The sequence below is a fragment of the Zophobas morio genome, unplaced genomic scaffold, assembly GCF_036711695.1.
Source record: "Zophobas morio isolate AGI-343-1 ecotype UQ-CSIRO unplaced genomic scaffold, CSIRO_AGI_Zmor_V1 ptg000009l, whole genome shotgun sequence".
NCBI lineage: Eukaryota > Metazoa > Arthropoda > Insecta > Coleoptera > Tenebrionidae > Zophobas > Zophobas morio.
In genome coordinates this window covers 959,744-981,159 of record NW_026972114.1, presented here as the reverse complement: position 1 = coordinate 981,159, position 21,416 = coordinate 959,744, and the positions used below count along the sequence as shown (strand labels likewise).

Below are 21,416 nucleotides of genomic sequence, written 5' to 3'. Positions count from 1 at the left end.
GTAAAAATCATGAGCTATAACTAAATTAGGTTCATGAGTCCCCGTTTCCTGCATTGCCTCGTAATCAAAGAATACATATTTTCGTGTGTAAGTGCATTTAGTTGTATTAAATAAACATTCGCAATTAAGACATTGATAACTGTTTTCGTTCTTGTTTGGTATTTTAATACAATTTTTACATTGTTTACATTGATAAATGTGATAGTTTACTCTTTTGTTTGTTTTATCAGGAAAAGTTATTGTACAACCTTTTCTATCACAATTTTTACAACCTTTTACTTTGTATTTTTTATCACCGTCTTTCATCGTTGTTTCAAATATTCCACCTTTTTGCCGTTTCCATTGCATATAACATTTATTTTTAAGTATTTCAACCTCTTTATAACAATTTCTACATTTTTGCCACCCACATCTGTGTTTTTTACTGCTATCTTCTATGATTTTGTTACCTTCTTTAATCATTTGATTACCCTTTTGGATCATCATCTTCATCTCTGGGCAACGTTTGCCGGTAAACATATTAATCTTGTTGTTTCCTTTTTCAATTATTTTATTGCCTTCTTGAATCATTTTGTTACCTTCATCAACCTATTTATCACCTCTTTCGACTATTTTATTATACTTTAAACTTTTGTAAAATCTTTCACAAACTTCAGAATGATTTTCTAAACACTCTTGATTAAAACAGTATCTATTGCATTTTTCACAATATATTCTTTTTGCAGAGTCTTCTTTGTGATTAGATTTGAAACACATTGTGCATATTTTATCCTTCGTTTTGCATTTATGTTTATCTTTGTTTTGATATGGTTTATCACATTTTTCACAATAATAAGATTGACCATAGAAAGCTGTCATACTGTTGATTGTATCAAAATGATTTCCATTTTTTTAAATAGATTTTTATATTTTTTTCAGACCCCGAATATACATATTATGGAATTAAAACATTCGGCTGCTACGACTTTTACTTGCATTTTTAATACTCTTTCTATATTTGCAATATCGTCTAAAGTAAAATACTGTTCATTATATTCTCCAAGCTGATTACATAGCTCTTGAACTAAAGTTGTTTGTAAATTTCTTCCCATTCTTATATATTTTAATTCATTATCGTTATATTCTTTACCGAGTATAATGTTTGTATGATAAGTTAACCCAACAATAACGGCTCTTATACAACATAATCCATCTTTATTTTTTATTTGTGTTATACTTTTCTTTTTTCTTGAGTTTTCTGCTATATTTATCTCTAGGCATATTAACTACTTCTACATTAAATGTACAAGTATATGTGACGGCACAATAACACGTCGGTAAGCAGAGAAAGATAAGTGGCCTCGTGGTCCAGTGGTAAAGATACTTGCCCGGAAAGCAAAGAGACGTGGGTTCGACTCCAACCCAGGCACAACATTTTTCTCTGCTTATCTACACATATATGTTCATAAAGTGGGCTTTTCCGCACATTTTTCGAGTAAATTTCAGTCAGTTTGGCATATTTTGTGCACTTTCGCACTGGTGCCAAACTACCACCGCACCCGGTCGGCAGTTCGGCACGTGATTTGGCAACATGGTATAGGATCGACAAACATGCAACAGAAAATCATTAATTGAAAGCAGAATTTCTTCTTTCCACAGGTAGATGGCAATATGAGAATATTTATCATAAGCAAAATCGGAAAATAGTGAATAATGCCAAAGTTCGGCGACCAATTCAAGCAGTAATTCAAATTTTTAACAAACAATTCTAGTACTGGGAACCAAAGGCATTATTAACTATTTAAATTTTCGTATTTTGGTGACTGACAGCTATTTTCTTGTGTGCCAAACTGCCTGTTGCATGCATACGGTGCGCATTTAACAGGCAGTTTCGCATGATTTTTATTTTTTCCTAAAATATTTCATCGTTAAAAAAAGGTATTTTTAACAACAAAAGACTTTATATTACGCGTAAGAATATTCTGAGCAAACTAAGTGTAAGTATTATGCAGTATATGTTTTGTTATTTAAAAAAAAGTATATTTCTACATTATGAATTGTGTCTGGACATGTTAAGTGGGTGCTGATGTCCTAACAGACCTACTCAGTCGGAAATTCACATCATTAGCAAACAGAAGTGGTTAAGGAAGTAAAAACAAAATTAAGTTTCGCTACTTTCGCATTTAGCTTAAGTTGCAATGGATTTACGTATTTATTGGACAAACTATTTAGAGGTTTTTAATGGTGTAATGGTCCAATTCAAGCGAAAACTTAAAATTTCAGCAAAAGTGATATACTTAGAAATTAAAAACGTCATTAATTTTCAAAATTTTCTCATTTTGCTGACTATGACATTTTATAAATTTTAGCGTGTGTGTCAAACTGTTGCTGCTTCGTACAGTACGCATAATGCAGTACTTACTTAATTTTTTCGAAAACAAGCAACTTCTGCAGTAAATAATGTATCTGAACGTAATAATCGGTTTATTAATGTTTCAAAAGCCTAATTCAAACTGCAATTTACATCTTAAACAAACAGGAGATACTAGGGAAGTAAGGGTGTAATTAATTGTAATAATTTTCGTATTTTGATGACCTTGACAGATATCTTGGGTGCCAAACTGCCTGTTGCATGCATTCGGTACTCATTTAACGGGCAGTTTCGCATGATTTTTTTTTTTCCTAAAATATTTCATCTCTAAAAAAAGGGATTTTAACAACAAAAGATTTTATATTACGCGTAAGAATATTCTGAGCAAGCTAAGTGTAAGTATTATGCAGTATATGTTTTGTTATTTAAAAAAAAGTATATTTCTACATTATGAATTGTGTCTGGACATGTTAAGTGGGTGCTGATGTCCTAACAGACCTACTCAGTCGGAAATTCACATCATTAGCAAACAGAAGTGGTTAAGGAAGTAAAAACAAAATTAAGTTTCGCTACTTTCGCATTTAGCTTAAGTTGCAATGGATTTACGTATTTATTGGACAAACTATTTAGAGGTTTTTAATGGTGTAATGGTCCAATTCAAGCGAAAACTTAAAATTTCAGCAAAAGTGATATACTTCGAAATTAAAAACGTCATTAATTGTCAAAATTTTCTCATTTTGCTGACTATGACATTTTATAAATTTTAGCGTGTGTGTCAAACTGTTGCTGCTTGCGTACAGTACGCATAATGCAGTACTTACTTAATTTTTTCGAAAACAAGCAACTTCTGCAGTAAATTATGTATCTAAACGTAATAATCGGTTTATTAATGTTTCAAAAGCCTAATACAAACTGCAATTTACATCTTAAACAAACAGGAGATACTAGGGAAGTCAGGGTCTAATTAATTGTAATAATTTTCGTATTTTGATGACCTTGACAGGTATCTTTGGTGCAAAACTGCCTGTTGCATGCATACGGTACGCATTTAACAGGCAGTTTCGCATGATTTTTATTTTTTCCTAAAATATTTCATCTCTAAAAAAAGGGATTTTAACAACAAAAGACTTTATATTACGCGTAAGAATATTCTGAGCAAGCTAAGTGTAAGTATTATGCAGTATATGTTTTGTTATTTAAAAAAAAGTCTATTTCTACATTATGAATTGTGTCTGGACATGTTAAGTGGGTGCTGATGTCCTAACAGACCTACTCAGTCGGAAATTCACATCATTAGCAAAGAGAAGTGGTTAAGGTAGTAAAAACAAAATTAAGTTTCGCCACTTTCGCATTTAGCTTAAGTTGCCATGGATTTACGTATTTATTGGACAAATAATTAGAGGTTTTTAATGGTGGAATGGTCCAATTCAAGCGAAAACTTAAAATTTCAGCAAAAGTGATATACCTAGAATTTAAAAACGTCATTAATTGTCAAAATTTTCTCATTTTGCTGACTATGACATTTTATAAATTTTAGCGTGTGTGTCAAACTGTTGCTGCTTGCGTACAGTACGCATAATGCAGTACTTACTTAATTTTTTCGAAAACAAGCAACTTCTGCAGTAAATAATGTATCTGAACGTAATAATCGGTTTATTAATGTTTCAAAAGCCTAATACAAACTGCAATTTACATCTTAAACAAACAGGAGATACTAGGGAAGTAAGGGTGTTATTAATTATAATAATTTTCGTATTTTGATGACCTTGACAGGTATCTTTGGTGCCAAACTGCCTGTTGCATGCATACGGTACGCATTTAACAGGCAGTTTCGCATGATTTTTATTTTTTCCTAAAATATTTCATCTCTAAAAAAAGGGATTTTAACAACAAAAGACTTTATATTACGCGTAAGAATATTCTGAGCAAGCTAAGTGTAAGTATTATGCAGTATATGTTTTGTTATTTAAAAAAAAGTCTATTTCTACATTATGAATTGTGTCTGGACATGTTAAGTGGGTGCTGATGTCCTAACAGACCTACTCAGTCGGAAATTCACATCATTAGCAAAGAGAAGTGGTTAAGGTAGTAAAAACAAAATTAAGTTTCGCCACTTTCGCATTTAGCTTAAGTTGCCATGGATTTACGTATTTATTGGACAAATAATTAGAGGTTTTTAATGGTGGAATGGTCCAATTCAAGCGAAAACTTAAAATTTCAGCAAAAGTGATATACCTAGAATTTAAAAACGTCATTAATTGTCAAAATTTTCTCATTTTGCTGACTATGACATTTTATAAATTTTAGCGTGTGTGTCAAACTGTTGCTGCTTGCGTACAGTACGCATAATGCAGTACTTACTTAATTTTTTCGAAAACAAGCAACTTCTGCAGTAAATAATGTATCTAAACGTAATAATCGGTTTATTAATGTTTCAAAAGCCTAATACAAACTGCAATTTACATCTTAAACAAACAGGAGATACTAGGGAAGTCAGGGTCTAATTAATTGTAATAATTTTCGTATTTTGATGACCTTGACAGGTATCTTTGGTGCCAAACTGCCTGTTGCATGCATACGGTACGCATTTAACAGGCAGTTTCGCATGATTTTTATTTTTTCCTAAAATATTTCATCTCTAAAAAAAGGGATTTTAACAACAAAAGACTTTATATTACGCGTAAGAATATTCTGAGCAAGCTAAGTGTAAGTATTATGCAGTATATGTTTTGTTATTTAAAAAAAAGTATATTTCTACATTATGAATTGTGTCTGGACATGTTAAGTGGGTGGTGATGTCCTAACAGACCTACTCAGTCGGAAATTCACATCATTAGCAAACAGAAGTGGTTAAGGAAGTAAAAACAAAATTAAGTTTCGCTACTTTCGCATTTAGCTTACGTTGCAATGGATTTACGTATTTATTGGACAAACTATTTAGAGGTTTTTAATGGTGTAATGGTCCAATTCAAGCGAAAACTTAAAATTTCAGCAAAAGTGATATACTTAGAAATTAAAAACGTCATTAATTGTCAAAATTTTCTCATTTTGCTGACTATGACATTTTATAAATTTTAGCGTGTGTGTCAAACTGTTGCTGCTTGCGTACAGTACGCATAATGCAGTACTTACTTAATTTTTTCGAAAACAAGCAACTTCTGCAGTAAATAATGTATCTGAACGTAATAATCGGTTTATTAATGTTTCAAAAGCCTAATACAAACTGCAATTTACATCTTAAACAAACCGGAGATACTAGGGAAGTAAGGGTGTAATTAATTGTAATAATTTTCGTATTTTGATGACCTTGACAGGTATCTTTGGTGCCAAACTGCCTGTTGCATGCATACGGTACGCATTTAACAGGCAGTTTCGCATGATTTTTATTTTTTCCTAAAATATTTCATCTCTAAAAAAAGGGATTTTAACAACAAAAGACTTTATATTACGCGTAAGAATATTCTGAGCAAGCTAAGTGTAAGTATTATGCAGTATATGTTTTGTTATTTAAAAAAAAGTATATTTCTACATTATGAATTGTGTCTGGACATGTTAAGTGGGTGCTGATGTCCTAACAGACCTACTCAGTCGGAAATTCACATCATTAGCAAAGAGAAGTGGTTAAGGTAGTAAAAACAAAATTAAGTTTCGCCACTTTCGCATTTAGCTTAAGTTGCCATGGATTTACGTATTTATTGGACAAACTAATTAGAGGTTTTTAATGGTGGAATGGTCCCATTCAAGCGAAAACTTAAAATTTCAGCAAAAGTGATATACTTAGAAATTAAAAACGTCATTAATTGTCAAAATTTTCTCATTTTGCTGACTATGACATTTTATAAATTTTAGCGTGTGTGTCAAACTGTTGCTGCTTACGTACAGTACGCATAATGCAGTACTTACTTAATTTTTTCGAAAACAAGCAACTTCTGCAGTAAATAATGTATCTGAACGTAATAATCGGTTTATTAATGTTTCAAAAGCCTAATACAAACTGCAATTTACATCTTAAACAAATAGGAGATACTAGGGGAGTCAGGGTCTAATTAATTGTAATAATTTTCATATTTTGATGACCTTGACAGGTATCTTTGGTGCCAAACTGCCTGTTGCATGCATACGGTACGCATTTAACAGGCAGTTTCGCATGATTTTTATTTTTTCCTAAAATATTTCATCTCTAAAAAAAGGGATTTTAACAACAAAAGACTTTATATTACGCGTAAGAATATTCTGAGCAAGCTAAGTGTAAGTATTATGCAGTATATGTTTTGTTATTTAAAAAAAAATTATATTTCTACATTATGAATTGTGTCTGGACATGTTAAGTGGGTGCTGATGTCCTAACAGACCTACTCAGTCGGAAATTCACATCATTAGCAAAGAGAAGTGGTTAAGGTAGTAAAAACAAAATCAAGTTTCGCCACTTTCGCATTTAGCTTAAGTTGCCATGGATTTACGTATTTATTGGACAAATAATTAGAGGTTTTTAATGGTGGAATGGTCCAATTCAAGCGAAAACTTAAAATTTCAGCAAAAGTGATATACCTAGAATTTAAAAACGTCATTAATTGTCAAAATTTTCTCATTTTGCTGACTATGACATTTTATAAATTTTAGCGTGTGTGTCAAACTGTTGCTGCTTGCGTACAGTACGCATAATGCAGTACTTACTTAATTTTTTCGAAAACAAGCAACTTCTGCAGTAAATAATGTATCTGAACGTAATAATCGGTTTATTAATGTTTCAAAAGCCTAATACAAACTGCAATTTACATCTTAAACAAACAGGAGATACTAGGGAAGTAAGGGTGTAATTAATTATAATAATTTTCGTATTTTGATGACCTTGACAGGTATCTTTGGTGCCAAACTGCCTGTTGCATGCATACGGTACGCATTTAACAGGCAGTTTCGCTTGATTTTTATTTTTTCCTAAAATATTTCATCTCTAAAAAAAGGGATTTTAACAACAAAAGACTTTATATTACGCGTAAGAATATTCTGAGCAAGCTAAGTGTAAGTATTATGCAGTATATGTTTTGTTATTTAAAAAAAAGTATATTTCTACATTATGAATTGTGTCTGGACATGTTAAGTGGGTGCTGATGTCCTAACAGACCTACTCAGTCGGAAATTCACATCATTAGCAAACAGAAGTGGTTAAGGAAGTAAAAACAAAATTAAGTTTCGCTACTTTCGCATTTAGCTTAAGTTGCAATGGATTTACGTATTTATTGGACAAACTATTTAGAGGTTTTTAATGGTGTAATGGTCCAATTCAAGCGAAAACTTAAAATTTCAGCAAAAGTGATATACTTAGAAATTAAAAACGTCATTAATTTTCAAAATTTTCTCATTTTGCTGACTATGACATTTTATAAATTTTAGCGTGTGTGTCAAACTGTTGCTGCTTCGTACAGTACGCATAATGCAGTACTTACTTAATTTTTTCGAAAACAAGCAACTTCTGCAGTAAATAATGTATCTGAACGTAATAATCGGTTTATTAATGTTTCAAAAGCCTAATTCAAACTGCAATTTACATCTTAAACAAACAGGAGATACTAGGGAAGTAAGGGTGTAATTAATTGTAATAATTTTCGTATTTTGATGACCTTGACAGATATCTTGGGTGCCAAACTGCCTGTTGCATGCATTCGGTACTCATTTAACGGGCAGTTTCGCATGATTTTTTTTTTTCCTAAAATATTTCATCTCTAAAAAAAGGGATTTTAACAACAAAAGACTTTATATTACGCGTAAGAATATTCTGAGCAAGCTAAGTGTAAGTATTATGCAGTATATGTTTTGTTATTTAAAAAAAAGTATATTTCTACATTATGAATTGTGTCTGGACATGTTAAGTGGGTGCTGATGTCCTAACAGACCTACTCAGTCGGAAATTCACATCATTAGCAAACAGAAGTGGTTAAGGAAGTAAAAACAAAATTAAGTTTCGCTACTTTCGCATTTAGCTTAAGTTGCAATGGATTTACGTATTTATTGGACAAACTATTTAGAGGTTTTTAATGGTGTAATGGTCCAATTCAAGCGAAAACTTAAAATTTCAGCAAAAGTGATATACTTCGAAATTAAAAACGTCATTAATTGTCAAAATTTTCTCATTTTGCTGACTATGACATTTTATAAATTTTAGCGTGTGTGTCAAACTGTTGCTGCTTGCGTACAGTACGCATAATGCAGTACTTACTTAATTTTTTCGAAAACAAGCAACTTCTGCAGTAAATTATGTATCTGAACGTAATAATCGGTTTATTAATGTTTCAAAAGCCTAATACAAACTGCAATTTACATCTTAAACAAACAGGAGATACTAGGGAAGTCAGGGTCTAATTAATTGTAATAATTTTCGTATTTTGATGACCTTGACAGGTATCTTTGGTGCAAAACTGCCTGTTGCATGCATACGGTACGCATTTAACAGGCAGTTTCGCATGATTTTTATTTTTTCCTAAAATATTTCATCTCTAAAAAAAGGGATTTTAACAACAAAAGACTTTATATTACGCGTAAGAATATTCTGAGCAAGCTAAGTGTAAGTATTATGCAGTATATGTTTTGTTATTTAAAAAAAAGTCTATTTCTACATTATGAATTGTGTCTGGACATGTTAAGTGGGTGCTGATGTCCTAACAGACCTACTCAGTCGGAAATTCACATCATTAGCAAAGAGAAGTGGTTAAGGTAGTAAAAACAAAATTAAGTTTCGCCACTTTCGCATTTAGCTTAAGTTGCCATGGATTTACGTATTTATTGGACAAATAATTAGAGGTTTTTAATGGTGGAATGGTCCAATTCAAGCGAAAACTTAAAATTTCAGCAAAAGTGATATACCTAGAATTTAAAAACGTCATTAATTGTCAAAATTTTCTCATTTTGCTGACTATGACATTTTATAAATTTTAGCGTGTGTGTCAAACTGTTGCTGCTTGCGTACAGTACGCATAATGCAGTACTTACTTAATTTTTTCGAAAACAAGCAACTTCTGCAGTAAATAATGTATCTGAACGTAATAATCGGTTTATTAATGTTTCAAAAGCCTAATACAAACTGCAATTTACATCTTAAACAAACAGGAGATACTAGGGAAGTAAGGGTGTTATTAATTATAATAATTTTCGTATTTTGATGACCTTGACAGGTATCTTTGGTGCCAAACTGCCTGTTGCATGCATACGGTACGCATTTAACAGGCAGTTTCGCATGATTTTTATTTTTTCCTAAAATATTTCATCTCTAAAAAAAGGGATTTTAACAACAAAAGACTTTATATTACGCGTAAGAATATTCTGAGCAAGCTAAGTGTAAGTATTATGCAGTATATGTTTTGTTATTTAAAAAAAAGTATATTTCTACATTATGAATTGTGTCTGGACATGTTAAGTGGGTGCTGATGTCCTAACAGACCTACTCAGTCGGAAATTCACATCATTAGCAAAGAGAAGTGGTTAAGGTAGTAAAAACAAAATTAAGTTTCGCCACTTTCGCATTTAGCTTAAGTTGCCATGGATTTACGTATTTATTGGACAAACTAATTAGAGGTTTTTAATGGTGGAATGGTCCCATTCAAGCGAAAACTTAAAATTTCAGCAAAAGTGATATACTTAGAAATTAAAAACGTCATTAATTGTCAAAATTTTCTCATTTTGCTGACTATGACATTTTATAAATTTTAGCGTGTGTGTCTAACTGTTGCTGCTTACGTACAGTACGCATAATGCAGTACTTACTTAATTTTTTCGAAAACAAGCAACTTCTGCAGTAAATAATGTATCTGAACGTAATAATCGGTTTATTAATGTTTCAAAAGCCTAATACAAACTGCAATTTACATCTTAAACAAATAGGAGATACTAGGGGAGTCAGGGTCTAATTAATTGTAATAATTTTCATATTTTGATGACCTTGACAGGTATCTTTGGTGCCAAACTGCCTGTTGCATGCATACGGTACGCATTTAACAGGCAGTTTCGCATGATTTTTATTTTTTCCTAAAATATTTCATCTCTAAAAAAAGGGAGTTTTAACAACAAAAACTTCTGAGCAAGCTAAGTGTAAGTATTATGCAGTATATGTTTTGTTATTTAAAAAAAAGTATATTTCTACATTATGAATTGTGTCTGGACATGTTAAGTGGGTGCTGATGTCCTAACAGACCTACTCAGTCGGAAATTCACATCATTAGCAAACAGAAGTGGTTAAGGAAGTAAAAACAAAATTAAGTTTCACTACTTTCGCATTTAGTTTGAAGTTGCCATGGATTTACGGATTTATTGGACAAACTAATTAGAGGTTTTTAATGGTGTAATGGTCCAATTCAAGCGAAAACTTAAAATTTCAGCAAAAGTGATATACTTAGGAATTAAAAACGTCATTAATTGTCATAATTTTCTCATTTTGCACACTATGACATTTTGATAAATTTTAACGTGTGTGTCAAACTGTTGCCGCTTGCGTACAGTACGCATTATGCAGTACATACTTAATTTTTTCGAAAACAAGCAACTCTTCTGCAGTAAATAATGTATTTGAACGTAATAATCGGTTTATTAATGTTTCAATAGCCTAATACAAACTGTAATTTACATTTTAAACAAACAGGAGATACTAGGGAAGTAAGGGTGTAATTAATTGTAATAATTTTCTTATTTTTATGACCTTGACAGGTATGTTGGGTGCCAAACTGCCTGTTTCATGCATACGGCACGCATTTAACAGGCAGTTTCGCATGATTTTTATTTTTTCCTAAAATATTTCATGGTTAAAAAGAGGGATTTTTGACAACAAAGACCCTATATTACGCGTAAGAATATTCTGAGCAAGTTAAGTGTAAGTATTATGCAGTATATGTTTTGTTATTAAAAAAATATATATTTCTACTTTATGAATTGTGTCTGGACATGTTAAGTGGGTGCTGATGTCCTAACAGACCCACTCAGTCGGAAATTAACATCTTTAGCAAACAGAAGTGATTAGGGAAGTAAAAACAAAATTAAGTTTCACCACTTTCGCATTTTGCTTAAGTTGCCAGGGATTTACGTATTTATTGGACAAAGTAATTAGAGGTTTTTAATGGTGTAATGGTCCAATTCAAACGAAAACAAAAAATTTCAGCAAAAATGATATACTTAGGAATTAACAACTTCATTAATTGTCATAATTTTCTCATTTTGCTGACTATGACATTTTGATAAATTTTAACGTGTGTGTCAAACTGTTGCCGCTTGCGTACAGTACGCATTATGCAGTACATACTTAATTTTTTCGAAAACAAGCAACTCTTCTGCAGTAAATAATGTATTTGAACGTAATAATCGGTTTATTAATGTTTCAATAGCCTAATACAAACTGTAATTTACATTTTAAACAAACAGGAGATACTAGGGAAGTAAGGGTGTAATTAATTGTAATAATTTTCTTATTTTTATGACCTTGACAGGTATGTTGGGTGCCAAACTGCCTGTTTCATGCATACGGCACGCATTTAACAGGCAGTTTCGCATGATTTTTATTTTTTCCTAAAATATTTCATGGTTAAAAAGAGGGATTTTTGACAACAAAGACCCTATATTACGCGTAAGAATATTCTGAGCAAGTTAAGTGTAAGTATTATGCAGTATATGTTTTGTTATTAAAAAAATATATATTTCTACTTTATGAATTGTGTCTGGACATGTTAAGTGGGTGCTGATGTCCTAACAGACCCACTCAGTCGGAAATTAACATCTTTAGCAAACAGAAGTGATTAGGGAAGTAAAAACAAAATTAAGTTTCACCACTTTCGCATTTTGCTTAAGTTGCCAGGGATTTACGTATTTATTGGACAAAGTAATTAGAGGTTTTTAATGGTGTAATGGTCCAATTCAAACGAAAACAAAAAATTTCAGCAAAAATGATATACTTAGGAATTAACAACTTCATTAATTGTCATAATTTTCTCATTTTGCTGACTATGACATTTTGATAAATTTTAACGTGTGTGTCAAACTGTTGCCGCTTGCGTACAGTACGCATTATGCAGTACATACTTAATTTTTTCGAAAACAAGCAACTTCTGCAGTAAATTATGTATCTGAACGTAATAATCGGTTTATTAATGTTTCTGTGAATACTACTGTGAATACATTGGAATTGGCCAAAACTAATTGAGGAGAATAAACTTGTCTAGCTTTATTGAAACGTCTTCTTGCGACGACAATCAGAGACTTACTTCGACTACATTCCAACGACATAAAACAAAGAGTAGGGAGCGAGACACCTGCATCCGCTTTGCAGCGTCTGACGTCATTCGTCTCCCAACAAAAACAAGCAAACTTTAAATTCACAAATAAAAATACTTATTCTAACAGTTTCAAAAGCCTAATACAAACTGCAATTTACATCTTAAACAAACAGGAGATACTAGGGAAGTAAGGGTGTAGTTGATTGTAATAATTTTCGTATTTTGATGACCGACCTTGACAGGTATCTTTGGTGCCAAACTGCCTGTTGCATGCATACGGTACGCATTTAACAGGCAGTTTCGCATGATTTTTATTTTTTCCTAAAATATTACATCTCTAAAAAAAGGGATTTTTAACAACAAAAGACTTTATATTACTCGTAAAAATATTCTGAGCAAGTTAAGTGTAAGTATTATGCTGTATATGTATTGTTATTAAAAAAAAAAGAAAATTTCTGCATTATGAATTGTGTCTGGACATGTTAAATGGATGCTGATGTCCTAACAGACCCACTCAGTCGGAAATTGACATCTTTTGCAAACAGAAGTGGTTAGGGAATTAAAAACAAAATTAAGTTTCACTACTTTCGCATTTTGCTTAAGTTGCCAGGGATTTACGTATTTCTTGGACAAACTAATTAGAGGTTTTTAATGGTGTAAAAGTCCAATTCAAGCGAAAACTTAAAATTTCAGCAAAAGTGATATACTTAGAAATTAAAAACGTCATTAATTGTCAAAATTTTCTCATTTTGCTGACTGTGACATTTTGATAAATTTTAGCGTGTGTGTCAAACTGTTGCTGCTTCGTACAGTACGCATAATGCAGTACTTACTTAATTTCTTCGAAAACAAGCAACTTCTGCAGTAAATAATGTATCTGAACGTAAAAATCGATTTATTAATGTTTCAATAACCTAATACAAACTGGAGTGTACATCTTAAACAAACAGGAGATACTAGGGAAGTAAGGGTGTAATTACTTGTAATAATTTTCGCATTTTAATGACCTTGACAGGTATCTTGGGTGCCAAACTGCCTATTGCATGCATACGGTACGCATTTAACAGGCAGTTTCGCATGATTTTTATTTTTTCCTAAAATATTTCATCGTTAAAAAAAGGGATTTTTAACAACAAAAGACTCTATATTACGCGTAAGAATATTCTGAGCAAACTAAGTGTAAGTATTTTGCAGTATATGTTTTTTTATTAAAAAAAAAAAGAATATTTCTGCATTATGAATTGTGTCTGGACATCTTAAATGGATGCTGATGTCCTAACAGAACCACTCAGTCGGAAATTGACATCTTTAGCAAACAGAAGTGGTTAGGGAAGTAAAAACAAACTTGAGTTTCACTACTTTCTCATTTTGCTTAAGTTGCCAGGGATTTACGGATTTATTGGACAAACTAATTAGAGGTTTTTAATGGTGTAAAAGTCCAATTCAAGCGAAAACTTAAAATTTCAGCAAAAGTGATTTACTTAGAAATTAAAAACGTCATTAATTGTCATAATTTTCTCATTTGAATAAAATAAAATAAAATAAAAAAGAATTTTGCTGACTGTGACATTTTGATAAATTTTAGCGTCTGTGTCAAACTGTTGCTGCTTGCGTACGTACGCATAATGCAGTACTTACTTAATTTTTTCGAAAACAAGCAACTTCTGCAGTAAGTAATGTATTTGAACGTAATAATCGGTTTATTAATATTTCAATAGCCTAATACAAACTGTAATTTACATCTTAAACAAACAGGAGATACTAGAGAAGTAAAGGTGTAATTAATTGTAATAATTTTCGGATTTTGATGACCTTGACAGGTATCTTTGGTGCCAAACTGCCTGTTGCATGCATACGGTACGCATTTAACAGGCAGTTTCGCATGATTTTCATTTTTTCCTAAAATATTTCATCTCTAAAAAAAGGGATTTTTAACAACAAAAGAGTTTATATTACGCGTAAGAATATTCTGAACAAGCTAAGTGTAAGTAATATGCAGTATATGTTTTGTTATTAAAAATAAAGTATATTTCTACATTATGAATTGTGTCTGGATATGTTAAGTGGGTGCTGATGTCCTAACAGACCTACTCAGTCGGAAATTGACATCTTTAGCAAACAGAAGTGATTAGGGAAGTAAAAACAAAATTAAGTTTCACTACTTCAGCATTTTGCTTAAGTTGCTAGGGATTTACGTATTTATAGGACAAATTAATTAGAGGTTTTTAATGGTGTAATTGTCCAATTCAAGCGAAAATTTAAAATTTCAGCAAGAGTGACATACTTGGAATCTAAAAACGTCATTAATTGTCATAATTTTCGCATTTTGCTGACTATGATATTTTGATAGGTTTTAACGTGTGTGTCAAAAATGGTTAGAATATTGCTGCTTGCGTGCAGTACGCAATATGCAGTACTTACTTAATTTTTTCGAAAACAAGCAACTTCTGCAGTAAATAATGTATCTGAACGAAATAATCGGTTTATTAATGTTTCAAAAGCCTAATACAAACTGGAGTTTACATCTTAAACAAACAGGAGATACTAGGGAAGTAAGGGTGTAATTAATTGTAATTATTTTCGTATTTTGATGACCTTGACAGGTATTTTGGGTGCCAAACTGCCTGTTGCATGCATACGGTACGCATTTAACAGGCAGTTTCGCATGATTTTTATATTTTCCTAAAATAATTCATCTTTAAAAAAAGGGATTTTTAACAACAAAAGACTTTATATTACGCGTGAGAATATTCTGAGCAAGCTAAGTGTAAGTGTTATGCAGTCTATGTTTTGTTATTAAAAAAAAAGAATATTTCTACATTATGAATTGTGTCTGGACATGTTAAGTGGGTGCTGATGTCCTAACAGACCTACTCAGTCGGAAATTGACATCTTTAGCAAACAGAAGTGGTTTGGGAAGTAAAAACAAAATTAAGTTTCACCACTTTCGCATTTTGCTTAAGTTGCCAGGGATTTACGTATTTATTGGACAAACTAATTAGAGGTTTTTAATGGTGTAATGGTCCAATTCAAACGAAAACAAAAAATTTCAGCAAAAGTGATATACTTAGAAATTAAAAACGTCATTTATTGTCAGAATTTTCGCATTTTGCTGACCATGATATTTTGATAGATTTTAACGTGTGTGTCAAACTGTTGCCGCTTGCGTACCATACGCATACTGCAGTACTTACTTAATTTTTTCGAAAACAAGCAACTTCTGCAGTAAGTAATGTATTTGAACGTAATAATCTGTTTATTAATGTTTCAATAGCCTAATACAAACTGTAATTTACATCTTAAACAAACAGGAGATACTAGGGAAGTAAGGCTAAAATTAATTGTAATAATTTTCGTATTTTGATGACCTTGACAGTTATCTTGGGTGCCAAACTGCCTGTTGCATGCATACGGTACGCATTTAACAGGCAGTTTCGCATGATTTTTATTTTTTCCTAAAATATTTCATCGTTAAAAAAAGGAATTTTTAACAACAAAAGACTTTATATTACGCGGAAGAATATTCTGAGCAAGCTAAGTGTAAGTATTATGCTGTATATGTTTTGTTATTAATAAAATAGTATATTTCTACATTATGAATTGTGTCTGGACATGTTAAGTGGGTGCTGATGTCCTAACAGACCCACTCAGTCGGAAATTGACATCTTTAGCAAACAGAAGTGATTAGGGAAGTAAAAACAAAATTAAGTTTCACTACTTTAGCATTTTGCTTAAATTGCCAGGGATTTACGTATTTATTGGACAAACTAATTAGAGGTTTTTAATGGTGTAATGGACCAATTCAAGCGAAAATTTAAAATTTCAGCAAGAGTGGCATACTTGGAAACTAAAAACGTCATTAATTGTCATAATTTTCGCATTTTGCTGACACTGTCAGGTAAATAAGTTTGTGCCAAAATGCCTGTTGCATGCATACGGTACGTATTTAACAGGCAGTTTCGCATGATTTGTATTTTTCCAAAAACTGTAAATCTAAAAAAAGCGGTTTTCTCTACTTTTACGTTTTCTCTACCTTCCGTGACACCTACAGTACGAAGGTGTCCCGTTTCTGTCTGTCTGGCCGTCTGTCTGTACATCTGTCTGCGGTCCCGGATTTTTATGAATTATGATACAGATAATCTACGAGCCACCGATTGTTGTCAAATTTTGTATTTATATTAGGAATATCTTGTAGGTAATATTAATTCCCGCTTGAATTGGGCTATTGGAACATCGAAAACCATTAGCACACCCAGATACAATCTATCCCATAGAAATTCCTAGTTTTTTAAGCAAATACAGTATAATCAGCGTGCTTAGAATATTCTTATGAGTAACATTGAGTGTTTTGTTCTTAAAAATCACTTCCTTTTTGATTTAAAATTTTGGGGGAAAATAAATGTCATGCGAAACTCCCTGTTAAATGCGTACCGAACGCATACAATAGGTAGTTTGGCACACACTTTAGTCCCGGTCACTGTTAGCAAAATGCGAAATAAAGACAACAAATAATGCCTTTACTTCCCTAGTATTTTCTATTTGTTAAAGGTTTCAATTTCCGCTTGACTTGGGCTATTGGAACATCTAAAACCACTTTGAATTTCCAGATACAAACAATTGTGTCGAAATGTTTTATTTTTTAAAAAAGTAATTCTAGGGGTGACGTACTTAGAATATTCTTATACGTAACACAAATCCTTTTGTTTTTTGGATTTACAATTTTGTTGAAACTTACCGCAAACTTTATTAATTATAACATTTTAAATATAAATGCCAAAGTGCCTTTTAAATATAATTAAATTTTGTTTGGCCATCTATCGTCGAGGGGCTGAACTATGCCGTATTTTCCTTATGTGCGAAACTGACTAATTTATGCGTTTGATCTACTACAGTGTTGCCATAGTGTGCCGACCGTGCCAAAGTTCCGGGATTATATACATATATATATATATATATATATATATATATACGTCAATAATAACTTTTGGCCTCGCGCCAGATTTAGGCAACAAGTAATGGGAGTATATGAAAACCACATCCTAGCCTCAAACCTGTCATATCAGTGTTCAAATTTGTATTTATGGTTGCATCATTTACAACAACCGAATGCTTGACACGTTGTAAAGTAGGTAAATATTTGGAGTTATAGTTTAAACTGTTTTCGAGTAAAAGAAAGAAAAAGTGGTATGAATCAGTTTATTCAGAAACAATTTTTTGGAATTAAAACAGCCACATAGAGGCTGAAGAAATTAAGATAATCAAAGAGAAAAGAAAACAACTTAAAACTAGGAAAGCTTACTTCGTAGTAAGTGCAATTATATTCTATGAACATTTAATACTACTATAAAACACCAAAGTAGATTATTCATATTTCTTATGAAGTTAGAGATTGCAATTATTAACAAAGTTGACAACGTATGGATAAAGTTAAATATATATCTTTTAGTCAAAAGAGGTGTCTGCATAATTTGTTACAGTGTGTTTGCAGGTATATTTGTACAATGCAGCTGCTGCTGCATTCACTATCCAAATGTAATGTATAAATAATGATTTGTCTGGTGTATGGTGCGGTCTTAAAATTAGGTATTTTTACTATATTTCAATTGGATAAATATTTTTACACATATTTGTAAATTCTCGTGCTTTGCCAGTTTTAGACGTTGGAATTTTAATTATTAGCGTATCGTTTTTGTCTTGAATGCCGTCATTATTTTTCAATTTATCCATTCCACATGCTCCTACAACTTCTAATAAAAAATAAACCTAAAACATAATGATTTATAGACAATGTGATTGACCTTGTTTGAGATCACCTTTAACATCATGTACATTTAATCACGGGCTTCTGTTAAAAATTTTGGTAAGTCTTCTCTTGTAAATATATTTGATTTCTTGGCAATGTAACCTATATTTTTTGCTTGAAAACTTGGTGTACTTAGATATATCTATGCTGTTTTTTATTAACAGAGTTGACTTTAACTACGACTATGCAGCCCAAAGTGTTAAAGATTTCACAGAATTTGCTTTTTCAGCGAAATACTCGTATGCAATGAGGTGTTCTCCATATATTTTGCATGGTTGTTTCTGCGCAAAAAAAAAAAATTCATACCGCTTTTCATAAACTGTGGCTGAGTTTTTAGGTAATAAATTTGATATATTATCTGCCAGTTTTTGCAAGTTCGGTCGAATGCATGTAAACTGCTTGTTATTATTGCTATCCATCTCTATTTTGCAATTGCTGCAGATCTTTCTGCAAGCAAAAATATTAAAAGTGCCGAAAAATAAGAGGTATGCTTCATACTTTCATTTAAAATGGGCATGTAAGCTAATAATCTGTTCTGTAATAATAATAAAAGCTTATTATAGATTATGTAGATACAAAAAAATTGTTCAAATTCTTCCTTTCCTCATACTCCTGAAACTTCGAATAAAAAATATATCTAAAACATTATGTTTTATAGACAATGTGATTGACCTTCTTTGAGATTACCTTTGACATTAGGTACATTAATCACGGGCCTCTGTTAAAAATTTTCGTAAGTTTTCTCTTGTAAATATATTTGATTTCTGGGAAACATAACCTATATTTTTTGCTTGAGAACTTGGTGTACTTAGATTATATCTATGCTGTTTTATATTAACAGAGTTGACTTTAACAACGACTATGTAGCCCAAAATGTTGATTTCACAGAATTTTCTTTTTCAGCGAAATACTCGTATGCAAAATGAGATATTCTCCATATAATGATTTCCATGGTTGTTTCTGCACCGAACAAAAACTTATTACAGGTTATGTGGATACACATTGTTCGCTGCCATAGAATGTCGCTGCACTTCAAGAAATCCGCTGTTGCCATGCAAGGTTGCGACGTTGCGAGATTACGCGCAAATTTAGTTAATAAATTATATTTATAAAATTAATAAACCGGATGTGTTTCTAATAACTAATAAAAAGGGTTATCAAAGAGTATAGAATTACTGCTAAACCGAAAAACAATTTATAACCTTGTAAAATGTAATTGTGGAGGTAGATAATACTAATATGACAACACCGCATTTAATTTCTGTGCCGATTTTTGAACATAGAAAAAGCACATTACTGCGCGATTTCGAAAAAAGAAACATTACTATTTTTTAGCAGCTTTTAACCTCTCTTTTTATATTTCTCCAAGAAAGGCGTACATGTCAATTTTAAAATACCAGTTTAAGTTGGAGTAAGAAATTTACTTTTATGGTTGTGTGTACAGGCACTTCTACAATTAGCAGTACAAGTTTTTGTTAATCTCTTAAATTATTTTTCTACTTATGGAGCCAATCTGGATATTTGCTTAAGTGTGTGCTTTAAATGTTAGGAATTAATATCTTGGAACGTCATGCATCGTTTCCATACATTTTTGAGCTTCTGTTTTATTTTCTAATCACTTGGAATTTCATTTCCAAAAACAAAAATTGTACTTGAAATGATAGATATGAAGCTCATTATTCCGAAACATGTAATTATAAGATCAAATGTTACTATGCATGAAATGTATTATTTGATATAAAGTAACTTTTGATATCGCATTCTTTAGATTTTTTTCATGGGTACTTTACAGTTAATAGTATCACCATGAAATTGTTTCTTAGATTTGTTTTTCTTTCTTCCGGTATTTGAATCACAATTTGATAATCTTAAAACAACGACAATTAATTTAACTTTAGCTTGAGTTGTGAACCTGAAAGTTGTTTTGTATGAATTTGTGTGACAAAAGTGTACTAAAGATGAAAATAATTACTTATACTCTTTTATAATCATTAATTACATTTGTAGCAATTTTTGGCCTCTCGTATTTTATATTATTTTATCCAAGAAACAAGCGAAATTTGAAAAACCAGTTTAATATTATAATGGAGCAGTAATTATGAACCCAAATGTTGCTATGGATAAAAACTATTATTTGATTTAAATTAACTTTTGGAATCACAGTCTTTGGATTTTTTTCGTAGATACTCCACAGTAAACAACATAATTATAAATCTGTCCCTTTGATTTATTAATTTCTCAATCCGCCGATATTTGAAAGACGATTTGGTATTCTTAAAACAAGGGTTACTAATTTAATGTCCCCTTGGACTGTGAGCCTGAAAGTTGTTTTGTATGAATCCATATGGGGTCAAAGTGTACTAAAGATGAAAAGAATGACTTCGTTTATAGCAACTTTTGGCCTCTCGTGTTTAATATTTCTCCAAGAATGTTTTTAATTTTGTAAGATATTGGGCCAATAAAACATACACAGACAACATTATTTGCAATTCTTCCAACCACCTATGGATTCATAAAATATCAACTTTTGCATCTTTAATTGAAATATTGTTCAATTCTAATCTAAACCATGAAAACTATAATAAAGAACTTCAGTCCATAAAACAAATTGCAATAAATAATGACTTTAAAGTAAAATTAATCCACAATCTAATTGACAAAATAAGATACAAAATTAAAAAAAAACAATGTTGCTCGTTGTTCAAAACGGACCATGATACTAAGGAAGACATAGGTAGATATTATTTTCTGGATTTTATTGAAACATTATCTTACAAAATTAAAAACATACTAAATAGAGTGAATAAAAATGTTAATATTTCATTTATAAAAATTAATTCAACCAGAAATCAGTTACTGAACAACAAAGATAAAATTACTTAACTAGATAAAGCCGGAGTCTATCAATTACAATTTGAATGTTGAGATTGTGCCTTAAATTTTACGAATCCATATCGTGAAATAATACACCTCATGAATTTCACCGGCTTGTGTTGAAATTTCGGGTTTCCAATTT

The 21,416-nt window shown here is 31.4% G+C and overlaps 1 protein-coding gene and 1 long non-coding RNA gene across 2 annotated transcripts in view; one reads left to right on the top strand and one right to left on the bottom strand.

The window, feature by feature from the left end:
• The window catches only part of LOC135125746 (uncharacterized), a 565,798-nt gene that overhangs the window by 48,650 nt on the left and 495,732 nt on the right, over nt 1-21,416 (top strand). The gene's annotated exons all lie outside the window — the stretch shown is intronic.
• Nucleotides 17,551-18,963, bottom strand: LOC135125567 (uncharacterized). The gene is made up of 3 exons (XR_010279896.1): nt 18,899-18,963; nt 18,411-18,847; nt 17,551-18,360 (listed from the first exon to the last, which is right to left on the bottom strand). It is a non-coding gene; the product is annotated as an uncharacterized LOC135125567 (long non-coding RNA).